The following is a 10,689-nucleotide window of genomic DNA, read 5'->3' as shown; positions in this document are numbered from 1 at the left end:
TAGTACTTTTGTATTTATAAAATTAAAATTAAAATTTTTTAGAGTATGCATCATCCATAATAATTGTGCAACACATTTCCCTATTGCTATATATTCTGCCTCAGTAGTAGATAGGGCAACACAGTGTTGCTTTCTACTAAACCAACTGATAAGTGATGGTCCAAGTAACTGGCACCCACCACTTATACTTTTACGGTCTAGTTTACAGCCAGCATAGTCTGAGTCAGAGTAACCTATGAGTTCAAAATTAGGGGTTCTAGGATACCAAATTCCTACATTTGATATTCCTTTTAGATATCTGAAAATTCTTTTTTACGTTGGTTAAATGTGATTCTTTAGCACAGGTTTGGTATCTAGCACATATACTAATTGCAAATAAAATATCAGATCGACTTGTAATTAAGTATAGAAGGCTACCTATGACACTCCTATAGTATTTTAGGTCAACTGATTTTCCATTTGGGTCATCATCTAAGGTTGTGTTAGTTGTCATTGGTGTCTTTATTTGTTTGGTATTTTCCATCCCAAATTTTTTAAGTAATTCTTTAATATACTTTTGTTAATTAACATAATTTTCTTCATTAGTTTGTTTAATTTGTAACCTTAAAAAGTAAGTTAGTTTACCTACTAAGCTCATTTCAAATTCTTGTTCCATTAGAGTTATAAATTCTTATAAAAATTCTGAATTGATTGAACCAAAGATTATATCATCTACATAAACTTGAGCTATAAAGTTACCTTGGTTGATTGATTTGACAAATAAAGTGGGGTCAATTTATCCTTGGTTGAATCCTTTAGAAATTAGGTAAGAGGTTAACCTTTCATACTATGCCCTAGGTACTTGTTTAAGACCATACAAGACTTTCTTAAGTTTAAAGACATGGTCAGGATGATCTAAACTTTCAAAACCAAGTGGCTGGCCTACATAAACTTCTTCTTGTATTAGCCCATTTAAAAAGGCAAACTTAACATCCATTTAGTAAAGTTTAATCCCTTTATGAGTGGCATAACTAAGTAGCATTCTAATAAACTCAAGTTTGGCTACTAGGTCATATGTTTCATCATAGTCAAGTCTCTCTACTTGACTAAATCCTTTAGCAACTAGTCTAGCCTTGTTTCTAATAATTCTCCATTTTCACTTAGTTTATTCTGAATACTCACTTTGTTTCTATTACTTTTTTATTGTTAGGTGGTGGTACTAAGTCCCAGACTCCGTTTCTCTCAAATTAGGTTAGTTCTTCCTACATGGCTATGATCCAGTTTAGGTCAAGTAAGGATTCTGATTTGTTTTGGGTTCAATTTTGGAGATCAGGGATATTTGGCTTAAATTTCTAAAGGATGACCTAGTCTAAACTCTTAAGTCTAGGTTACCAATTATTTGGTCAATTGGATGATTTGGGTTAACTCTTATAGTTCTAATAGATTCATTCATTTGAAGTTGATCTTCTTCTTCGTGACTTATGTTTTCACTGGTCTCTCCTTGACTTGTGTTACCTTGAACAAAATCAATTGGTTGAATCTGGGTTTGTTCTAAGTTTTAGTTGGACTCTTCAAATTTTACATTTGAGGTTACTTCAATTCTTAGTATAACTTTATTATATACTCTATAACCTTTACTATTTAATGAGTACCCTACAAAGATTTCATTTTCTATTTTTGAGGTAAATTTTCATAAGTATTCTCTTATATTTAGTATATAGGTTGGGCATCCAAATACTTTAAAGTATTTAATATTAGGTTGTTTATTATAATAGAGCTCAAATGAGATTTTATTATGAGTTTTATTTATTGTGGTTCGATTTTGTACATAGCAGGCTGTGCTAATAGCTTCTGCTCAAAAGTATTTTGGTAGGTTATATTCATTTAGCATTGTCCTAGAGGCTTCAAGTAGAGTTCTGTTCTTTCTTTCTACTATTCCATTTTGTTGGAGTGTTTTAGGGCATGAATATTCATGATGGCAACCATTTTCAAGGCAGAATTGATTAAAGTTGTGATTTCTAAATTCACCTTCATTGTCACTTCTGATTCTTTTAATTTTTAGGTCCTTTTCATTTTCAATTTGTTTGCAAAAATTACTAAAGATTTCAAATGTTTCATCCTTATTTTTTAAGAATTTTACCCAGGTGAATCAAGAGTAATCATCTATCATTACTAGGCAATATAGGTTCTCATTTATTAATTTGATCCCATGGGAGTCAAATAGGTTTAAGTGCAATAATTCTAGTATTGAATTTGTTTGAAGTTGACTAATTGATTTATGAGTAGACTTTGTTTATTTCCCTTGTTGACAAGTATTACAAATTGTTGAGTCTAAGTTAGGTAATTTTAATAGGCCTCTAACTAATCCATTTAATTTACTTATATTTTTGAAGTTTGTATGTGACATTCTTGTATGTCATAACCAGGTTTCTTCTTTTTGTGTTAAATAACACTTAGGTGAAGAAGTGGTTAAATTAATTGTATAAATATTATCCTTTCTAAACCCTTTCAGACTTATAGTAAGGTTATCTAAGTGTTTAATTAAGCATTCAGAGGATAGGAACCTAACCTTATTTCCAGAATCACACAATTGACTAATGCTAAAAAGGTTGTATTTGAGATTTTCAACAAGTAATACTTTCTTAACAATAAAATCAGTTTTGAGTTCAATATTACCTATCCTAATTACCTTGAGTTTGTCATTGTTTCCAAAGGCAACTGTTCCTAAATTTTAGTTGGTTAATTGAGTGAATTTGGTGTGATACCCAGTCATGTGTTTGGAGCAACCACTGTCCAATATCCACTTGGTTTCCTATAACAGGTAGGATTTAAGACCAGTTTAAATTGAGCTTAATTTGAGTTTAATTTTAATTCAAGTTTAATTTTAATTTACTTTTAAGTTTAAGTTTAATCTTTTTGTTAAGTTTATTTTTTAGTTTAATTTTCAGTTAAGTTTAATTTAAGTTTAAGTTTTTAGTTAAGTTTAATTTAAGTTAAGTTAATTTAAGTTTAATTTTATTTAAGTTTAAATAGTTTTCATTTAAGTTAATTTTTAGTTTTAAGTTTAATTTTAAGTTTAAAGTTAAGTTTTAAGTTTAAAGTTAAGTTTAAGTTTTAAGTTTAAATTTAAGTTTAAAGTTAAGTTTTAATTTTAAGTTTTTAAAATTTTAAGTTTTAATTTTAATTTTAAGTTTGAATTTTAATTTAAAGTTTTAATTTTAATTTAAAGTTTTAGTTTTAATTTTAAGTTAAGTTTAATTTTAATTTTTTTTTATTTTTATTTTAAGTTTTGTTTTATGTTTTAATTTTAATTTTAATTTATTTTTATTTTTATTTTAAGTTTTGTTTTATGTTTTAATTTTAATTTTAGGTTTAGTTTAGTTAAGTTAAGTTTTATTTAAGTACAATTTTTAGTTAAGTTTAATTTTATTTAAGTTTAGTTTTCTGGTTAAATATAATTTTTAGTTAAGTTTAATTTTAATTTTAATTTTAACTTTAATTTTAATTTAATTTAATTTTAATTTAATTTAAGTTAATTTAATTTAAGTTAATTGAATTTTAATTTAATTTAATTTAAGTTAAGTTAAGTTAAGTTAATTGAAGGTAATTTAATAATTTAATTTTAATTTACTTTAGTTTAATTTAATTTAATTTAAGTTAATTTAATGTTAATTTAATGTTAATTTAATTTTAATTTAATTTAGTTTAAGTCCTTAGTCATCTCACCCGATTTATGTTTTCAATCAGGGAATCCTATAATTTTGTTGGATGAATTAATGTTCAATTTCAGGATTTTGTTTAACTTTTTGTTAGATTCAGGTTTAACTTTGGGCTCAAAAATATGCATTCTTTGGATAAACTTCTGGGCTATGATGGGTCACTTGGATATCATTAGAGTAATCATGTCTTCGAGGTTTTTCAAATAATCCTATCCACTGAACTTAGTATAAAATCTTGGTCTAACTAGTTAGGATTCGTAAGGGGTAGTTTCAGTTAGTTCTACTAAGCCAAATGCACCAAGTGAAAGTCATATCGTCCTAGACATGCATAGACAGAGCTTCCCTAACCTACTATCATCCAAAATTTCACCAGTACCGTAGGTCAAGTTAAACTTTTATCTCTTTTTAATTTAATCCTAATTACCCTGCCAGGTAAGTTGTTATTTTGGAGGTGCCTGATGGATCGAAAGCGCTAGAGGGGGGGTGAATAGCGCTCGTGGCTATTTTAACGTTTTTCGGAAATCGTAAAAGAGTTACGCAGCGGAAAGTAAAAGCAAACACAACAGACGCAGATGTTTTACTTCGTTCGGAGCCTATGGCGACTCCTACTCAAAGGCCCGCGGTCCTTGACCGCTTTCGGTGGGCAACAACTATATATAGGAAAGATTACAATTTGAATTACAATTAATGCAATAAGTAAACTAATACCGACAACAAAAGATCGAAGAGTCTGAGCTTCGGGTTGTCGACGTCGAGTAGTAGCACTTCAAGGTCGTCTCGTTGGCAGCACTTCACAGAAGAAAGCTTAGAATGTGTTGTCCCTTGAAGTTGCACCTCAACCCTCCTTTTATATGCGGTTCCGAGCGCCTGGAGTGTGACGTGGCCAACCAACTAGGATGCTCCACGTGGCGAAGTCGCGGCAGGGATAAAGTTTGGTCCCGGGCGCCCGGACCACCTTTTTCCAGCAGGTTCCTCACCTGCAAAACAAGGTTAGTCCGAGCAAAATCCCCTGCAAGACAGTGTTAGAATCTGATAAAACATAGTAAGGAATAACTGACAGTCTTCGGACTGTCCGAGTCTGACTTCGGATTCCCAACCGGAAACCCTAGGTCGACCCGACGCCTACTGTTCCCTTTACGGGGAACGCGTCCTCACCTACTCCCCTCAGGAGAGATTACCTGATGCCAGTCCGGTCCTCCAGACGGACTGAACTTTTCCGCCTAGGGTTACCACCCCCAAGGACCTAGGGTTACCGCCCCCTAGGGTTTTTCTCCACCTAGGGTTACCACCCCCTAGGACCTAAGGTTGCCGCCCCTTAGGATTTTCCTCCACCTAGGGTTACCGCCCCCTAGGACCTAAGGTTGCCGCCCCTTAGGGATTTTCTCCACCTAGGGTTACCGCCCCCTAGGACCTAAGGTTACCACCCCTTAGGGTTTTCCCTCACCTAGGGTTACCGCCCCCTAGGACCTAAGGTTACCACCCCTTAGGATTTTCCCTTTGCCTAACCGCAGCTAGGACTTTCCTGAAACGCTTATTCAACACGTTAGATCACCACAAACCTTAACTTTGAATCCTTTGCCATTATCAAAACTCAGGTTCGATCGTCGGATGCTTCCCGCACCAACAGTGCCAACTCATTTAGAGTCTCTCCTTGACTTATTGAGTTGATTTTTAAGTTTTGGGTTTGAGTTTATGTTGATTACTTTATAGTTATAATGGACTTGATGATAATTTGGGTTTGAGTTGGTTTTGTAGTTTTTTGATTTAAAGTTATTTGTTTGGTTTGACTTAGATTTAGTTGATTTTAGATTTTGGTTTGGGTTAGTTTTAGATGGATTTATGTAGTGAATTTCATGTTTAGGCACATAGAATTGATTGAGTCCTACTTGCGTGATTGGGCACGCTTTCAGACCCTAGGCTTTAGTTAGGTTCTTGTTTTGACTTATAAGTGATATAAACGTTTTATTTGTTGAACTGGACTTGTATCCAAGCCCAGATTTGTTGTATATAACTTTTTAATTTTTGAGGATTAAATCCAAGTTTTTAGATCTAGTTGTAAAATTTTCTAACAACCCTTTAAGTTTGTTATTTTCAATTTTTAATGTTGAGTTTTCCTCCTCAAGTTTTATAACTTGATTTGGATTTAAACTTTCAATCTGTTCCTTGAGTTATTGATTTTCTTCAAGGGGTATTTCATTTCGTTTTTCATATTCGGTTACTTTTTTATTTAAGTTTACAATGATTTTGAAAAACTTTTTGCTTAAAGTAAAGTATACCTCATCGGAACCTTCGGAAATGAGTACGGACTCATGACTTGATTTTGGTTGAGACCCATCTTCCAATTCATCCTCCGATTCTGATTCGCAGGCTATCAATGTGAGGTAGTTGTGGTGCTTCTGATCTTCGACATTTGATTCATCTGAAGATGATTCATCCCACATTACCTTGAGTGCCTTCTTTCTAGTTGTTTTGGACTTGTCGTCTTTCAGCTATGGGCATTCATTCTTGTAGTGCTCCTTCTTATTACATCCGAAGCTGGTCACATTCTTATTGTTAGGGTTGGTGGTAGAGTTGATCTTCTGCAAGTCCTTTCTGCTGAAGTTCTTCTTTCTCCTGGTGAATATTTTTCTTACCAAGTTCACCAGGTATTCTTCATCTTCTGGATCTTGGTCAAACTCACCTTCAGGTTCAGACTTTGTTCTGGACTTTTCTTTTGAGGAACTTGTAAAAAGAGCAATACCTTTCTTGACCTGCTTCGAGTTAGTCTATTCATGGGGCTCAAGTTCACAAAATAGTTCATCTAATTTTAATTTAGATAGATTCTTTAAAATTTTGTAAACATCTATGATGGATGCCCATAGTGCATTTCGAGGAAACGAATTTAGGGCATACCTTATCAGGTCACGGTTCTCCATCTGGTGGTCGATGGTGTGAAGTCCGTTGAGGATGTCTTTTATCCTCGCGTGGAGTTGACTCGCAAATTCTCCTTCTTGTATTTTTATGTTAAACAGTTTATTTAAATAAAGGTCTCTTTTTGTTACCTTCGCATCACTTGTTCCCTCGTGCAATTCAATGAGCTTGTCCCACAGCTCCTTCGCATTTTCGTGTGGGCCGACGCGGTTCAGTTTTTCCTTCATTAGCCCGAATTGAAGTGTGTTGAGAGCCTTGAAGTCGGTCTGAGCTTTCTTCTTCATTTCTGGATTACAATGTTCCGGGTCCATTGGAATTCCAGCGTTATCGACGGGAGCCTTGTAGCCTCTGGTAATGCTAAATCACTGGTTGAAGTCGGTCTTCAGATAAACCTTCATTCGTTTCTTCCAATATGAGAAATTGCCACCATTGAATAGGGGAGGACAGATGGTGTTGTATCTCTCGTTCTGGACCATGAAAATTGCACACAAAGAGAATAAAGAGAGAGGGTCCCAAGACTTGGTCTTGGATTAGCAGTGTGAGAGAAAAATGAAAATATTGAAACTGAATTGATGTTCCACAAATTCAGATTAGTTTGCTACGAAAAGAATTTTTCCAAAGAGGTAATTGTACCAATTTGGAAAATGTCAAAAAAAACTCAAAACCAAAAGAAATAAAATAAAATTATCACTCCCTTTTGCTTGAATGATGGTTGCACCAATTCAAAGCGGTACCTGCTCTGATATCACTTATTGGATTAGAAAGAACGCTAAAGGGGGGGAGGGGTGAATAGCGATCGTTGAAAATCGAAACCAAATTAAAGTACGCAGCGAAAGAGAAAATGAAAAGCAATGCTAACAAACCAAGTTTTACTTGGTTCGGAGCCTTCGTTGACTCCTACTCCAAGATCCACACGTGAGAGTGCTTTCGATGGGTAATTCACTATCAGTTCACAAATCTTTACAAAGACAGATACAATGGATTTTTAAATTAAGTGTAGTAAATAACAGTATACCAACAACTTCTAGAAATCTGGAAGGCTGTGCTTTCAGTTGTTCGAGTCGCGTTACTCTGTAGTCGGAGTTGTATTGCTCGATCGTCGGAGTCGCGTCATGGAGTCGCAGGAACGTCTTTGGAGCAGCGCGCAAGAAAGCAATCACAAATGCAAGTTGTGTTTCTGGCTCTTGGTGGAAGGCTGCTTATATAGCCTGTTCCGGGCACCCGGATCCCTTTCGGGCGCCTGGACCATGATGTCAGTCGTCCAATCAGCGCTCTCCAAGCTGACGACGTGATAAACTTTGGCATTTCGGGTGCTCCAACCAGATTTGGGCACCTGGACCATCTCCGGGTGCCCGGACCGAATTTTCCAGCAACTTCTTTTCCTGCAACATAAAGTTAGTCCAAGATAATAAAAATTATATTATCCTGCAAAATAAACTTAGCACAATATAACAAATAGGGTAGTAATTAGATTCTATTTCTTCAAAACCAGAATCTAGTCAAGATCTCAGGGTCGTCTCAAGATTCCCCAAGACCCTATGCAATAATAATAATAATAACAATAGTAATAATAATAATAATAATAATAATAATAATAATAATAATAATAACCCTTTAATATATTTTAAAAATTTTTTGCTCAAGTTTTTTTCATTTGAATTTGGGATTAAGAATGACCGATTTAAAAAAAATGATTTATTTTTTAAAAAATAAAATATTATTTTTATATAAAATTTAGTTTTCTCGTTAATATTTGGATAATTTTTTTTAACATTGTTAAATTATTTAATCTTTTTGAGACATTGTTGAACGTAAATAAAACTTTATTAATTTTGAATTTTTTTTTTATGATGAAACATTTTACTTTACGTTGTCTGGATAAAAGAAATCTCTGATTTATGCTATTATCGAGGAAGAAAAAGAAAGAGTGAGAAAGAAATATTATCGGTGAGGGAGGAGAAGAGTGTTCTCTAAGAGTATCACCAACGAGAGAGCATAAACTTACAGAATTACTTGTGAGAAAAGAAAAAAAGATACCAAGGAGAGCATAAACATACAAAATTAATGATCAGAAAAGAAATAGGCACGAAGCACTTGTGAGAAAATAATTAGTATTTTTAGAGATATTGAGAGGGAAATATATTATTAGTTTTATAAGATATATAATTAAATAGAATAAAATCTTGGCAAGTGCAATTATGAGGAAATAAGATTAAATAAAATAAAATCTTAGCTAATTGTAATGATGGGGAAATAAGGATACATGTAATGTAAAATACTGGAAGTAGGCGAATATTAATAAGGGAATTTTCTGGAATTTTTGGAGATTTTTCGGGAATTTTTCGGAGCTCGTACGGACGAGTTGACGGGGATAAAAACGGGGTCCGGAAAAGCCTGTTTGGGCTACCCATTTAAGAGAGGAAAAGATTTATTTATTTATTTCTTTTTCCTTTTCTTATTTATTTTTTTTCTCTTTTTCTTACTCCTTCCCGTTACTGTGCCCGACTCTCCTTCTCTCCCTCGCGCTCCCGAAGCTTCTCCTTGCCCTAACTGGCGCCGCAACAGCCGCCGCCACTGCCTCCTTTTCCCTCTCCTCTGGTCCGACGAGACACCGTCGTCCGCCCCTCTCGGCCGGAAGCTAGCCTCCGCCCTAGCCACCTCTCGCCGCCACCACAGCCTACGCCGAAGCCACGCACCGAGCCACCCCGATCATCTTCCTCCTTGCCCTAATAGCCGAGCCCTAGGTGCCGATGCCCCTCCTCACTGCCGCTGTGACGCCAAGCACCACTGCACAGAGCCGACGCCTTCTTCCCTTCACCGACGTGGATCCAGCCGAGCTTTAGTGCCGGCTGCCACCACTGTGCCTTGCCGCCGCGACTCCTCCTCTTGTGGGCTCGCGACACAGCCGACTCCCTGCTGCTGGTGCCCTAGCTCCGAACCAAGTCTTCTTCTCCTCTTCCGAGCGCCGGCAGCCGACAAGATCCTTTGCCCTAGTGCCCTCTGCCATTGATCAAGTCCCCGGTGAGGTTTAGTTTGGTTGGAAATTTTGTAGGTGCAAGGAATTTGATTAATTGTTGATCTGGTTTGTTGTGGTGTTGACCTTTTGATTCATTTCGATCCGATAATTGTAGTAGGTTGTGCTGTTTTGGTGGATCCGGAAATTGGGGTGTTGTGGGCTGCTCTTTGGTCCAGCAGCCACTACTTTTGGCAGTAGATCAGTGACCCCGACTGGGATATTGAGGTAAGGTTTAGGGTTTTGAACTTCGAGTAGATTGGTTATGTTTATGTTTGGAATAGGTAGATTTGATTAGCTTTAGACTTTTAATCTAATGTTATGATTAGGGTTAAAGGGAAATTAACTCTAGTTAATTGTTGGATTTAATTTAGGAAGGTCGAGATTATGGTTTAGGGTTTATCCCTAAAATTTTTCTTAAGGATTTTATTTAGCTATTCGTTTAATTTGTAGCTAAATAAAAATGTATGTTTGATATCACAGGACTTTGACGCGAGACGAGTATCTCGGAGTCAGATTTGGACCATTTTATCGGAGGCGGGTACTTTTGACTTATGTCATTTGATATACATAGTAGTGAATTTAACAAGTTGCATTAATTATGTCCTTTATTTGTTTCGGTTAGTCACTACCCATTATCTAATACATGATTGATTGATTGCTTGATTTGCATCCCATGTATACTTTATTTGTTTATACATGCTTATAGGGGGTAGTGATATACCATGCTTCACCATGTTCCGGACCTAGGTTTTTATACCTTCTGTGTACCTTTGATTCGATATGATTCGTTGACCTAGGGTGCACTTTTCTATATATATGGATTAGGTCAGGATGTTTTTATGGTTATTGTCATGCACCATATGCATGATTGCATGCTATGCGATAGTCCGCTCCATTATTGTTGAGCACATCACCAGTTACATGGATCTGCACACACCACCACTCATAGGATAGTGGTCGATTCAGGCAGAGTGTGTTGCAGCAGGGACTCTGTTAGGCACCGTTGGTCCGCTCATGGGTAGTGTGACACAACGTGTTATCCAGCAGGGATTCCTCCCCGTCATC

At 35.6% G+C, this 10,689-nt stretch overlaps 1 long non-coding RNA gene across 1 annotated transcript; it reads left to right on the top strand.

The window, feature by feature from the left end:
* Window positions 1–9,373: 9,373 nt before the first annotated feature.
* Window positions 9,374–10,143, top strand: LOC121999915. Its single transcript, XR_006116825.1, has 3 exons — window positions 9,374–9,629; window positions 9,740–9,849; window positions 10,105–10,143. It is a non-coding gene; the product is annotated as an uncharacterized LOC121999915 (long non-coding RNA).
* Window positions 10,144–10,689: the final 546 nt, after the last annotated feature.

The sequence above is a fragment of the Zingiber officinale genome, chromosome 7A (assembly GCF_018446385.1).
Source record: "Zingiber officinale cultivar Zhangliang chromosome 7A, Zo_v1.1, whole genome shotgun sequence".
NCBI classification, from domain to species: Eukaryota; Viridiplantae; Streptophyta; class Magnoliopsida; order Zingiberales; family Zingiberaceae; genus Zingiber; species Zingiber officinale.
The sequence above is the reverse complement of the archived record's forward strand: the minus strand, read 5'-3'. Positions and strand labels throughout refer to the sequence as shown.